Here is a 15,229-nt window from a genome sequence, read left to right on the forward strand (position 1 = left end):
CTGTGGGCCATGGGTCCTGGGGAGGCACAGCCTCTTTCTCCTGTTTCCCCTCGGAGCCTAGGGCAGCTCCTCTGACTGCTGTGGCCAGTCCCTGGCCGGGGTCCGCTGGGAGTTCTTGCGCCTGGCCACGCTGTGTCACTTGACAAGATTTGCAACATGTGATAATCAGCTCTGGCCTCCTGTGGAGGGTTTTCAGCTCCCAGGCCCCAGGAGGCATTGGGAGGCAGACAGGTCTCTCTCCCGCCCCAGGGAGCAGACTGTGTTCCCCAAACAGCTCTTGAATAACTTGTCACAATTGGGAAAGGGAGGGCAGCATGGAGCACCCCCGCCCCCCCCCCCCCCCCCCCCACCGCCGGGGGCTGGTGGCCTCAGAATTCTGGGCTCCCTGGTGTGCAGCAGCCTTCGGGGTGAGAGGGTCACTCTCTCTCTCAACCCCGCCATCCCATCACCGCGCACGTGGGACACCTCACTAATTGGACTGCGTTCCCTGCGGCCTGTCACATTCCTTTTATCTTCTCATCCCACCTTGCAAGTTTTAGCTGCACGACCTTGGACAAGTGACCTACCCACCTGGAACCACAGTGTCGTCATCTGTAAAAAGGAGAAAGGAGGCCTTGCCGAGTTATTTCGAAGATCAGAGCAAATGCGTGCAGAATTCCCAGCGGCCTGCGAGGCCCAGAACATCCGAGTGTCCCCTGAAGTCCCTGTTCAGTAACATCGTTGGGTCACCAGCACCTCACGCCTGCCTTTGGGGGAGGGGCACAGTGTGGGTGTTTGATGATTTTTGGAATATTGTGTATACAAACTCTAAAATCTTAAAATGGGGAGTTGGAAGGAACAGAACATGTTTTTAAAATATGTTTTTATTGACTTTTAGAGAGTGAGGAAGGGAGAGGCTGAGAGAGACACATTGATTGGTTGCCTGCCAGAGACCAAACCCCCAATCTGGGCATGTGCCCAGACCAGGCATCAGACCAGGGACCTTTTGGTGCAAGGGATGATGCTCAGCCCACTGAGCTACACTGGCCAGGGTGGAAGGAGCAGAAATTTTTAGCTGAAATCTCTTTGTTCTTTTTCAATTTGAGAACCATTTTCTCACTTTTAAGACTCGTGGCATTGAGTAAATGTATCCTTCCCCACCCCCCCTCCTTATCACGGCGGTAAAACCACATTTAGTCGCTGAGTGGGCTCTTGAAGCTGTGTGTGTCTGCTTTGTTCATCTGCTGGTTTGGGGTTCCTGGCAGACTGGCCCACCTGCTCCCTGGGCCTGGTTGTTTGGACGAGCTAAGCAGAAAGCCTGATCACCAGTCCGGTTGTGTTCCTGCCTCTGATAGATGAGGCCAGGCCACACTTGGCGTATTTAAAATGCTCTTCCTGACTTGCTACCTCGTAACAAAGGAAGAGCCAACTCTCACTCTCATTAGCTTCAAAGAGAAACACCGCTATTTGTTCTTTTCCCTTTTCCTTGCATTGGCGAGAGATTTAGTTTTGCTTAAAGGAAACACAGATGACGCTAATGAGACCGCAGTGTCTTAATTTGCATATTAGATGAGATAAATATTGAGCTAATTAACACCTAGGATGAATTTTCATTGCCTGGGACAATTGTTCTGTGTTGGAAGTGTTCCCTGCTACTTACTCAGGGAGCAGAACAATTTGAAGGGAGACTCACTTCCCCACCAATACTTCAGGCCAACAAAAATCCTCCCAGGAAATGCTCTCAGGATTCTTCCTTTAGTCTGCCATAAATCCTGGATCCTCTTTTCAGGGAACCCTGATCCTGTTGGGAAGTCAGTCTGTTCCATCCAGGATTCTGGCAAAGGGTTTGGACACTCATTTATTCTAGTGGCAGGATGGCTACTACCAAAGGGAAGTGCCAAAGGAAAAGGTGGGGTTCCATTCAAGAGGGCAATAGGAGAACCTTAAGCCAAGAGTGGCCCTTGCGAGCAGGAGGCCTGTTCCGCGGCACAGGCTCAGGATCCCACCCTGTCTGTTGTTGAATGCGAGCTTGTAGAGAAAAAAGGACGGGGGACATTTTCAAATATGTTTTTGTTGATTTTAGAAAGAGAGGAAGGGGGAGGGTTAGAGAGATAGGAACATCGATGATAGAGAAACATCATTGACCACTGCCTCCTGCACACCCCCTACTGGGGATCGAGGCCACAAGCCCGGCATGTGCCCCGACCAGGAATCCAACCAGTAACCCTTTGGTTCATGGGCCTATGCTCAACCACTGAGCTCAACCACGCCGGCCTGGCAGGGGGAAATATTTGTTAAAGGAAAAACAATTTCCTATTTAGCTTATTTCAATGAATTAAATGAATTTGAATGAATAGAAATGAAATTATAATAGTCTCCCCTTATCCACAGGGAAAACGTTCCAAGTGGATGCCTAAAACCACAGATAGTACTGAACTCTACATCTACACTGTTTTTTTCCTGAAGGTATACATACCTATGTAAAGTTTAATTAATAAATTAGGCACAGTGCAAGAGTAACATCAATAACTGCTGGGCCAAATGGGGACCCAAAAGGGGCCACATACTAACCCTGACAAACTCAGGGGAGGCCTGTATGGCGGGCCTTACACACTCAGAGACCTAAAGTAACTACCTGGAATGGTCTGAAATGAAAACTTCTCAAGCCAAAGAGAGTAATGGTGGATAGTCCTGTGTAGGCCAATATCTTCCTTGACAGCGGTCAATCTTTACCTTCACCGAGCCTGTCTATTGTCTTTTTGCATCTAAGCCAGCAGACCTTGGGAATGTCAGAGTGATCCTCTTTCTCCAGACCCCTCAGAGCACAGTCTTCCTCCAGAATAGGAGTCCACAGAGCTCCTCATTGTCATCTTGTCCGCCCCTCCCCCATGCCATCTCTGTGTGTGACAGTTGTCTGTTAACTACCCCCTGTCCACCAGTGCAAAAGAAGGATGTGTCTCTTCGTTTTGTTCTTTATCCAACCCCAGAGATTTCTCCACTTGGCTTCCTCCTGCCTCCCTAACCTATCACCACCGGATTTCACGTAGCCCTTTTTATGTCTTCTCCTTTGGTTCTGATGCATAAAATACGTGGTAAAACTGCCATTTTCCAGAGCATTTTCTCCATCCATGGAGATTTTGCTTCCCGGCAGTTGTCATCAGTTTGACTCAAACTCATAAAAATTTTCTCTAGGTTTGGGCATTTCTTTCATCGACACTATTAATAAAGTAGAAGAATTATAACAATATACTGTGATAACAGTTGTATGAATTGACTGTGGGGCCATCATTAAGTACAGTAAGGGTTAGTTGAACACAAGCACTGCCGTCCTGGGACAGTCAGTTTGATAGCTGAGAGGACCACTAAGTGACAAATGGGCAGGTGGCATATCCAGCGTGGAGACGCTGGACAAAGGGATGGCTCCTGTCCTGGGCCGGACAGCGTGGGGCAGCACTGGGTGGCAGGAGATTGCTTCCTGTTCTTCAGGTCAGCCTTCAATTTAAAACCTATCCATTGTTTATTTATGGCATTTTCCATTTATTTTTAAAAAATATATTTTATTGATTTTAGAGAGGAAGGGAGAGAGAGAAATAGAAACATCAATGATGAGAGAGAATCATTGATTGGCTGCCTCCTGCACACCCCCTACTGGGGATCAAGCCCCCAACCCAGGCATGTGCCCTTGGCTGGAATCGAACCTGGGACCCTTCAGCCTGCAGGCCGACGCTCTATCCACTGAGTCAAACCAGCTAGGGCGGAATTTTCTGTTTCATAGCATCAGATTTCAGTTGACTGTGGGTAACTGAGACCGTGGCAAGTGAAGCCGTGGGTAAGGGCACCTACTGTAAGGTTGTGCTCAGCGCCAGCCCTGCCAGGGCCTGGCTGCCTGCTCTCCCTCCCCTCTGCATCTGTTTGCCTCTGTGATTTGGCAGATGTGGGCCCTGGTGTCCTCCTCCCACCCCTTCCAGGATTGCTTCCCCACCTTCCATAATGTTTGCTCAACTTTCAAATCCCAAGTGGTAAGCTTTGCTCGGCCTTTTGTATTTTAATTGTTTTCTCTCTTGCTCCTGATGAGCAATTAGGACTATTTCTTGATGGAGGACCTGCCTGAGAATTTCAAGCAGAGAGTGTGCATATGAAAGGACCAGGTGAAGTGGGCCTTGTCTGGTGATTGCTGTGGGGAGGCCTGGAATAGCTCTCTATCTTAGGGAAAATGTCCACTTAACTTGCAGCATTCGGAGGAAATGTCAAGTACTCAGCTATATGCTTTGTGGGAGTTGAAGAGAAGAATGGAAGGAGGGTTGGCGAGAGCCACTGAGACTACAGCCATGGGGGGTGGGGGGGGGGCACGGAATGAGTTTAGACAGCCGGGTGATCCTGTGTGACGGTGCTCACCTGGGTTTAGTGCCCAGCACTGCCCATCAGAATTAACTACCTAGCAACAAGTAGGCAAGCTATAAAGGCCCAGTATTGTGCTAAATTAACTCGCCATTATGGAGTAAGGGGCTGTCTTTGTGGGGGGCACACTACATTGAGGATCGCCTGGAAGAAATGGTCCTTTTTGCCCCAGACTTTCTTTCCTTTGGCGATTCATAATGTTGCCAGTGAGTGCTGGTGTCTTTGAATTTCTGTATTTTTCTACAACCATCTGGGCGCCCTGCACTCTGCTGGCTGCCAATACATGCTTGTTGATTGAGGGACAGAGATGTAGGAAGCCTTCACATGAGTTTGCTGCCTGAATGGGGTGGAAACCCTGGCCTTCCATTAGTGCCTTTCCTCCCGGCTGGAAGTCTTCGGTGTGACAAAGGCATCGGGCCACACAGGGGAGTGGGGAATCGTCCGGACAGTGCCACAGATGTCACACATGCCCCAGCTCTCAGAGACAGCTGAGCTCAGCGATGGGAAGCGTGATGATGCGTCTGTGTCATTGCTATGGGGCTCGTGAAGGGCCCACTTTCTAGCTCAGAGCTCTAACAGCCATTGCCCCAATAGGGTCAGGACCTTCAAGACTTAGACTATGTAGGTCCATTGAGCAAATATTTTGGACAAAGTTAAAAAATTTTAAAAATAATGACCTTTAAAATGACAAATTATAGACCTGGCCATAAAGTTTAATTGCTCAGTGATTAAAGCATCAGCCTGTGCACCGAAGGGTCACGGGTTCAATTCCCGGTGGTCAAGGGAATGTACCTGGGTTGCAGTTCACTCCCCGCCCCCAGTCAGGGTGCGTGCGGGAGGCAGCCAGTTGATGTGTCTCTCTCACAGCAATGTTTCTCTCTCTCCCTCCCTCCCTACTTCCATTCCACTCTCCCTGTAAAGTAATGGAAAAAATATCCTCAGGTGAGGATAAAAAAATAAAAAGACAAATTATAACACTCTATAAAGGCAGGCTCTCCACTCTCACCACCCCAGAGCTACTGGGGAAAAATGACTTACTTCTTTTAAAAGGGAAGACTGGACATTCAATAGTCTTGAGTATTCCATTATGTCCTCCTTAGATGTGGTTGAGTGGATATGTCATGTGTGTGCATGTGTGTGCATGTGTGCTTCTGGGGGCATGGCGGTTTTCAACTTGACACACATCTTGTCAATCTGAGTGTGTCACGCTCTTAGATGTGACTGTGGGCCATTGTATTAGTCTTCTAGGGCTGGCATCACAAAATATCACAGACTGAGTGGCTTAAACAGCAGAAATTTATTTTCTCACAGTTCTGGAGGCTAGAAGTATGAGATGAAGGTGTCAACAGGATTGGTTTCTTCTGAGGCCTCATTCTGTGGCTTGTAGGCAACCGCCTTCTTGCTTTGTCCTCACATGGCCTTCTTTCTGCCTCTGTGTCCTGATCTCCTTTTCTTGCCAGGACCCCCTTTTCTTTTAGGGCCCACCCTTACTTACCTCTTTGAAGGCCGTATCTGGAGATTAGGGCTTCACCATAGGAATTTTGGGGGACACAGTTCAGCTCATAACCATTACAGGCACACCTCAGAAATATTGTTGGTCTGTTCCAGACCACCATAATAAAGCGAGTCAGAGGGTCTTGCCTTCTGCTGGAGGGTCTTGCCTTCAATTTGTAAAATGCAATATCTTTGAAGAGCAAGAAAACAAGATATGCCTGAATCAATTCACTTCCCTTCATATTCCCAAGTGCAGATTCTTCACGCCTGGAGATTAATCGAAGGCATTTGAAGAGGCTGGGTGAAGAGGCTGGGCAAAGGTGCTCTTAGTGGAGAAGGATGGAGATGTGTTCCTTCCTTTACCACAGGCCCCACCCCTTCTCCTATGGGTTCAGTCCCCGGGGCCTGGTGTAGGGGGTGTAGCCTCCACAAACCTGGGCTTTTCCTGCTCCTCTCCTGCAGTACAGATGCCCACAAGACCCTCTTTTGCTGAATTTTACTCTTTGGCTAAATGTTTGCAAAGTTTTATTAGTGATGGCTGACATATAAAGGGATAGGGTAAAAAATATAGAGACACTGTGGGAAGATTAGGGCTTTTCAACATTTTGTTTTGAAATTTTGGTCCTTGACCCATCACCCCTTCTGCCTGTCTCCCGCCCCCTCTCTGAAAGGCGCACCTTCAGAAAGGCCTCTGACGAGTAGAGGGAGACAGAAGGCAGCAGGCCACTGGCCTGAGCCCAGTCACTTGCTTTGCTCGTCTCAGCTCTGCCCATTGGCTGTTGCCAGGCAGCTGGTAATTCATGGTTTCTAGTCAAGAATGCAGGGCCAGGAACCACTGCCTCATCCCCTACCAGCTCTGGGTCCACACCAGGAACTTTCATAGCTTCCTTGTGCTGGGGAAAGTTTGGGGGCTGCCACCCCCCATGTAGCACACTCCCCCAGCAACCCCAAACCAGTCTGTCTGGTGTCTGTCCAGTACAAAGTGATGCCCTGCTTCTGAAGGCCACTCATGAGCAATTAGGACTATTTTTTCCCTATATATTTTATTGATTTTTTTACAGAGAGGAAGAGAGAGGAATAGAGAGCCAGAAACATCGATAAGAGAGAGACATTGATCAGCTGCCTCCTGCACGCCCCCCACTGGGGATGTGCCCGCAACCTAGGTACATGCCCCTGACTGGAATCGAACCTGGGACCCCTCAGTCCGCTGGCCGATGCTCTATCCACTGAGCCAAACCGGTCAGGGCAGGACTATTTCTTGATGGAGGACCGACTGGAGAATTTCAAGCAGAGAGTGTGCATATGAAAGCGATTTTCTTCCAAAGAGGTGATAGTTCATGCTTGAAGAAGTCATGCCCACGAGAAAACACCAGGAGCGGAGAAGCAGGAAATGGAGCCCTCTTGCCCACATGGCTCCCATAGCTCTCCCTTTAAGATCCCCACATGCCTCTTCCAAGAAGCCTTCCTCCCCATCCAGGCATATCCATCTCCGAGCACCACAGAGCTCCACAGCAGCACCTCTGGGTAAGCTTGTCTTACCCTCGGCAGACAAGACACTCTTGGGGCAGAGCCTCTGGCCTTGAACCGGACCTTCAGAACCCAGCATGGAGCTGGGTGTACACAGTCACTCAATAAGTATGTGTCCAATGAGCAGGATGGAACGAACGTGTAATAACAAACTCCTCCCCCTCCCACACCTCAGGTGTGACTGCTTTGGAAAGGTGGCCTCTCACTAAAGAGTTCACTCCTGCCTCCGTGGATAGCCTTTCAGGTTTGTGTCACTTTTATATGTGTACTAGGTGGTACTTATATTTAGTTCTCATTAGTGTTTGTAGAATAAATGAATGAGCAGCACGTGAGATAGGAGTATTGTACCATTTTACGGAGAAGTTAAGCCATTTGACAAAGACCATTCAGTTATTGCCTGGCGGAGGCAGGATTCAAATCTGGTAGGTTTGACTCCAGTGGGCACGGTGTCTCCATGCCCCGTCTTGTTCTCTTACTTTTCAAAGATGACACCATCTCCATCGCTATCACCTGAGGACACAGATGCCGTCCTATGAAATGGGCCATGAGTACGACCCAGAAAGAGTTCGAGGTGGGACTGGAGGAAGTGTGGGTTATCATTATAATTATTATTATGTTTTTCTAAGACTATCAGAGGAGGACTCAAAGAGAAGGTGGTAATTCGCCGGGCCTGGTAGGATGAGAGATCTGTAAACGTCTCATGATGGTCACCAGAGGGATCTAAGTGGTGGGCATCAGGCCTGTGGGAGAGGCAGAGTTTGGCTTGACTACTTCTCACTTGCCTGAGGAGTTAAGTAGACTTATACCAAGTGCCTAGGCTGGGCCCGGATCCTGGAATAGACAAGTATGTCCTGTATCCTCAAATAACTCCCCTTCTTCTCAAGGAAACAGAATCAGTCTCCCAAGTTGGCCATGAGGTGAGATGATGGTCACTGGATACCCCTGCTGTGTGGGGTCATTTAGCAGTGTTCTGGTGCTGTTTATTATCGGATATTTCTCTGGGAGAGAGTCCCACGTTTGAGGGTGTTTATTGGCCAAGGTCTGATGAATGAAGCCTTTGTTTCTCACCAAAGTCATCATCTCCAAGTGAGTGGGAACCCAGCTCCCGCAGTTAATCCAGAGCTAGGAGAAATTAAAACTCCCGATCTGCAATTGATCAACTATTAAAGTCACAGTGTGGGGTGTCTCCGTGACTTGTCTGTCTTGTGTCTGGTTTAATATTTGCCTTATTGGCTGGCATGGCACTCCTTCATGGAAGACACATGGGGAATGCTTCTCGATGATGTATGCCATGGAGGGTCCAATTTGGGGGATAAATAACAGGTGCTCTTTGGGGAGCATTAAAATGACAATATGTGGAATATGCTAATGAATAGCCCAGGTGATCACTCCTGGGCTGTTGGCTCAGAATGGCTGTCAAAGCTTGAGGAGCAGGTTATGATGTCAGTCTCTTCATCAGTTTCTTCCATGTTGATGTTTTATGAAAAGGCAAGAGAGAGGACAGCCTTTCACTTATTTATCCCCAGTTGTGGGCCTGCTGTTTTAGATGCTGTAACATGTTTATTTAATCCCACTGCAAGGAGCCATGAGTATCCCCATTCTACAGATGAGGGACTCAATCCACAGACCAGAGCTCCAGTGAGCTCACATGGCTTGACAAAGGTGTAGCTTGGTCTGGTTGGCATCTCTTTTCTCTATAATACATTTTCCTACTAGGTTTAGAATCCCACACACTGGTTTTCAAGATGTCTTGCTTTTGTGCATGTTCTGTGACGGTTGGAAAGAGAAAGGCTTGAAAAAGGGTTGGGTCTAATCTGATGTACGGGGAGAGGTGGGCTCCTATAAACCTCTCATCCTCCTCTCTCTGCAGGAACCCAAGTAGCAAGGTGTGGTGGGAATGGGAGCAGTGACTGTCACTAACCATCCTCCTGTCTACCTTATGTGGGCTCACTCTTTTAACTTGCAGAGCAGCCCTATTGCTTCCATTCTACAGAGGATGAAACGGACGCATAACAATGATGAATGAGTTACCCAATATCATTTGACAACCAGGAGACAGGGCAGGGATTTGAAACCACTAGCATCTAACTCCAAAATCCACACTTTTTCTACTAGGTCTCCGTGTCTCTCAGTTGGGGGCAAATGGGAAAGTGAAGAAACATTCTGAGGGAATGTGAACAAGTGAGGGTGATGGGAATGCGCAGCTGTTTGGGAGGGGACAGTATGTGAGGAGGCCATCTGGTGTGAGGGGAGTCAGGGCACAGGGCCATGGGGGACGGCTGAGCGGGCGTTGGCCACACTGGTCTGTGGAGAGCAAACTCTTGTAGGTGGCCAGTGTGGTGGGAGGGCCAAACTCCAGATTCGTATGGGACATTAGAAAAGAATGAGCTAAAGGTAATGGGTGGGCCCTGTTCAGATGGTCCAGTGGTTGGAGTGTCATCTCCTACAGCAAAAGGTGGCAGGTTCTAGTCCCCGTCAGGGCACATTCCTAAGATGCAGGTTCAATCTCTGGTTGGGGCAGGTCAAGGCACGTACAGGAGGCAATTGATCAATGCTTCCCTCTCACATCGATGTCTCTCTCTCTCTCTCTCTCTCTCTCTCTCTCTCTCTCTCTCTCTCCCCCTCTTTATCTATTCCTCTCCTCCTCTCCCTTTATGCCATCTTTTCCTTCCCCTTCCTTTCTCTAAAAAAAATCAATGAACATTTCCTCATATGAGGAGTAAAAAAATAAATAAGTAAAGATAATGAGTGGGTGACCTCTCTTTGAGCTTTTTATGCACCTTATAAATGAAGTTTTAAAAATGAAACAATGATCATAGTTGCCCTGAATATTCTTTTCACATTCTCTGCCTCCCTCCCAATATCTTGAGATGGGGGTTGGGGGAGAGGGGTTGGTTTTGCTTTGTTTTGTTTTATGATGGCCTGTAATAAAGCCAAGGCTGGCTAGAAAGAGACACATCCACTCCACTTTGAAAAGGGTGACTAAGGAAACAGGCAAGTCTGTTTTATGTTCTGCCGTCATTGATATCTGGGACACAGTCACCACCATCAAGATCGCTGTTAGTGGTAGAAGGGGGAAGTTTAATAGTGTTACACAGACTGGCTCACTGCTCTATCCGGGGGAAGTTTAATAGTGTTACACAGACTGGCTCATTGCTCTATTGGGGGAAGTTTAATAGCTCAGGATGTGTCCTGTCTCTGCACTAGGGGCTGTTGATAGCAAACAGGAGGTGATCCTGCTAGTGACCAGGGTTTAACAATGCACGAGGTTGAGGTTTGCCCCAGAGATCTTGTTGGAGCTGTAGTACCTGAGTGTAACCTACAAACCCTAGGACCTCACAGCTTGGGTTTAGAATAAGCGAGCAACTCACAAGCAAACTTTAAGGAGTAGGAACAAGGCTCCTGGAGCCAGAAGTGAACAGCCCAGTGCAGACAGGCTACATGGCCGCAGGGGCAGCTATGCATTCCCTCCAGACGTATTTCCTGAGGGATTACTGGAGAGGGGGTGAGAATAAACTCACTGCCCCTGAGAGCCCACGTCCTAGGAGCTGGGGATCTGGACCAGGCGTGAGCTGTACTGTCCCCTCCACAGGCTGCAGGTGATCAGATATTCCTTGGAGCAGTGCTCTTCAAGACAGGGGTCTTATGAACATGCCGATGCCGAATCAGTGAGTCTGATGTGGAGTCAAGGTTATGCTTTTACACCAAGTGCCAGGGGCCCCCAAGGCTGCGGGTCATGGTTCTCACCCCTCACTGTTCGCAGCGGAGCTGAGGCTCCAAGCCCACTGTGCTTTCTATTCGGTCTATTTATTTCTGTGTGTGGAGGGACATGAATCAAGTCCTCCTTCCAGAGCATGAACTTCAGCTTACACACTATGTCCATTCATCATCTCGGGGCTGCAGCTGGGGATGAAGATGCCTCAGTGCAGATAGAGACCTCGGGAGGCCCAGCCACCGGAGTCTGAGGCCAGACTCTGGCCTGGAGTTGAGCAAGTGCAGGCATCGGCCAAGTGTGTGTGATATTCTGCTTCGGCTATATTTTGGGGGCGCCCCTCATTGTGGAACTGGAGCTTGGTCCAAATTGACCTCCTGGTTCATAGGTCGATGCTCAACCACTGAGCCACGCTGGCTGGGCCACAATTTGTTCTTTGTGTCTCAATGAAAACACTTCTGTTTGCAGATCATGAGTGTCTGTGTTATTTCAGACATGCATGCATATATAGGTTGTCCCCAAAATGTATACAGATAATTTGAATAATTATAAAGGCTGTATTTATTAAAATACATTTCATTTTCAAAATTGAGATATCAGCTGTTAAAGTGTATATACTAGTACTAGAGGCCCGGTGCACAAAAATTTGTGCACTCTGGGGGGTCCCTCAGCCTGGCCTGCGCCCTCTCACAGTCCAGGATCCCTCGGGGGATGTCCGCCTGCCAGCTTAGGCTCGCTCCCCTATGCCGTCAGTTGGACATCCTTAGCACTGCCGCGGAGGCACCACTGCTGCACTCACAGCCATCAGCCCAGCTTGTAGCTGAGCGGAGCTCCCCCTGTGGGAACGCACTGACCACCAGGGGGCAGCTACTGCGTTGAGTGTCTGCCCCCTGGTGGTCAGTGAGCATCATAGCAACCAGTCGTTCCTGGTCGTTCGGCGTTAGGGTCAATTTGCATATTACCCTTTTATTATATAGGATATTTTGGGGGAAACCCTGTGTACTCTACATCATTTCTGGTTAAAATTTGCAAATTGGTCCCCATGTCAGCGACACATAGGCCACATTCAGTCCCCAAACTGCCAGTTAGATGCCGGGTTTAAGCATCTAAGCTCCGTCAAACATCCAGCTCCATGGTTTCGTCACTGTACCAGTAACCAACATGCAGGAGCTGCGAGGGGGAGGCCATCCGAGCAGGGAGCTGCAGAGAGGCCTCTGAAAATTGGAAATCCACTTAAAGCGGAGGCCGTCTCGTCTGAGCCCTGGTAAATGCTATAAAGCGAGGAGTTATAACCTCTGAATTAGTGTGGAGAGAGAAGCAGTGGAGTGCGGCAGGCTATCAGGAATGGATATCAAGCTGGGAAATTCGGGCCTGGCGCAGGACAGGGAGCAAGACGTGCAGGCTGCTCCCGTTTGGCCAGAGACCAGCAGCTTCTGCTCACAGAGGAATCCCTGGGGGGCGGAGGGGGCGTGAAATTTCATCGGGGAGAAAGGGGGCCTACACCCCACAGGCCACCGGCCACTGCCAAAAAAATGCAGTCTCGGGTAAGGGTGCTTCGCTCGAAAATATGAGCTGCAAAGAGAGTAATTGTTTAATCATCTGGGGCCTTTAAACAATTCACTTTTTTAGCTCCATTACCTCTGGGCTGCCCACCTGTTCTTCTGCCAAGTGGGTATGTAACCAGGTTAATGATGCCATTATCCAGCTCACTGCGAAAAGAGGCGACATTACACCCGGGACAAGGAGAACAAACAAAGATGATGTTCTGTAAACTTTTTTTTTTTTTTGCTTAAAAAGTTGGGAGAAAATGGAGTTGGCCGCTTTGGAGCAGCGTGCCGAGCCGACTGCGGTGGGCACCTTTGCTGGCAACCTCTGCGCTCGCAATGAAAGGGCCAGGGAGCTTTCAATTTCCGCAGGTTGAGAGCGGCCATGCGCTGTGCCACCAGCGCAAAGTATTTTATAACGTACTGTACTCGTGTTTCTTTAAAACTCCCCAGCTGGTCCAGGGTCTGGCTTTGGCCTTTTGTGGTTGCTGGAAACTGTCAATGCTAAACCAAATTTCTTTTTTCTTCTTTCTCTTTATTTATGGCGGAATGTTGCAGGGAGTCTGCACCGCGGTTTTATGTTGTTTGCAGGGAACGGGAGATGTCATAGCCCCCTCGGAAACAGAGTAAATACCAGCCACCTTCATGACTCGCTGAGTTTCAGGAAGAGATCCTGGTCTCTTAGGGTGGCGGGCCGTGGGTCATGGAGCCCGAGGACACTGCTGGGGTGACATATGAGTAGCGATTGGGGGCAGTTTCCTGCAGTTTCATTTTGAACCATGTGGAGGTTGGGCTTATTCATTTGTTCAGGCGGTTGTTGTATGTCAGGGCCTGCCAGGGAAGGCATGGTAAGGACAAACACACTAGCAATCAGTGAGAAGACGCAGCTCCTGCCTGCTGTGTGTACACTGTCTAGAGCAGGGGTAGGGAACGTCCGGCCCGCGGGCCGTATAAGGCCCATAAATAAGGCCCATAAATCATCTGGTCTGGCCCTGCCAAGGCATTAGCGGTGAGTTAATTACATGTTTGACCAAATAGAGCAGGCTAATTTTCAAGTTGATAATTTTGTATGGCCCACGAGTGATTTATAAATATCCAAATAGCCCTTGGCTGAAAAAAGGTTCCCCACCCTAGGTCTACTGTGTGGGACAAAGACTAACAAAAGGATCACCTAGAGGAAGATGAGATGATGAACCATGGTATGTGCTTTGAAGGAGGGTGGCGTGCTGCTAGGAGAGCTAATGGGGAGAACTGATGGGGTTAGGGAGGACCTGAGAAGCTTCTGGAAGAAGTGATAGGAAAGATTTCACCTGCTAAGGATAATTCCTAGTTCCTTCCATTTTTAAGGGTTTATCTCACCTTAGCTGCATCTCCCTCTCTTCTGGTCCTCACCAGAGATAAACCAGGCAGAGATGACTGTCACCTGTCACCGGGGGGACACTGAGGCCAAGAGTGGACTGACCGATCGAGCCTGGTCTCTGGTGCATCCAGGGTTGTGCGTCATCCCTGATACCCATCAGGGTGATGTCGAAGATGGTGTCTGGCTGTGTTTGCTTGTGCCTGGGGGGTGGTTTACATATTAAGTCTGATCAGACTTGGTTGTGACTGGCCGCTCTGAAGTGGTAAAGCTCTGAGTCACTGAAATAAAATATTGTTCAGCTGCTCCCGTCAGCTGGCCTCCTCAGATGGCCGTTCCCGTGTCTGCGGACGAGTCTCCACTCCAGCCCTCTGATTCCTTCTAAATCGGTAGCTCCCCGGCTTCCAGAGGTGGGGCCCGGCTGCCTCCTGAGGGGTCCCCTCCCTTTGGACAGCGGCACCCACTAGAGAGATCTTCTTTAGAGCAAGCTGACAGGCTCTCGCAGTGTCTCCTGCTGTCACATGTCTTCTGGAGCAAGACTTAGCGGAGATGTGCTTCGCCTCTCCCGGGTGGGGGAGGAGGGGACTTGGGACCTCCCGAACCCCAATCTGGTAATAGAACAGGACACGCGACTTCTGCTCGAAAACACACATGCGTTGTTAATTGATTTGTTCAGGGATGGGATACTGGCCTCCCCTGCTCTCATTAAGCTAGAACTATACACAAAGGGGACCTGCGGGTGGCTTCCTGGGTGGCCCTCTGCCCAGCCCCCAGCACTGCTTATTCACTCAGTGCTTCTGCATCAACTTCACAAACCAGTGACTGTGGCCCTGGCTGGGTTTCTCAGTGGTTAGAGCACTGGCCTGCAGACGGAAGGGTCACGAATTTGATTCTTGGGCAAGGCATGCACCTCAGTTGCAGGTTGATCACCAACCCCACCGGTCGGGGCACGTAGGGGATGCAATCAGTCGATGTCTCTCTCTCTCTCTCTTCCTCCCCTGTTTCCCCCCTCCCTTTCATTCTCTCTAAAAATCAATGGAAAAAATATTCTCCAATGAGGATTAAAAAACAAACAAAATACAAAAAAAATCAAATAAAAACCAGTGACTGTGAATTAGATGAAGGAGGCCCTGAAGGCCCAGGGCTGGCCGGGATCTATGCCCCTCCCTGACTGCCAGACTCACCGCAGTGGCTGGAGGTGAATTGACTCCTGCCCAC

This window comes from Plecotus auritus, assembly GCF_963455305.1.
Source record: "Plecotus auritus genome assembly, chromosome: 10".
NCBI classification, from domain to species: Eukaryota; Metazoa; Chordata; class Mammalia; order Chiroptera; family Vespertilionidae; genus Plecotus; species Plecotus auritus.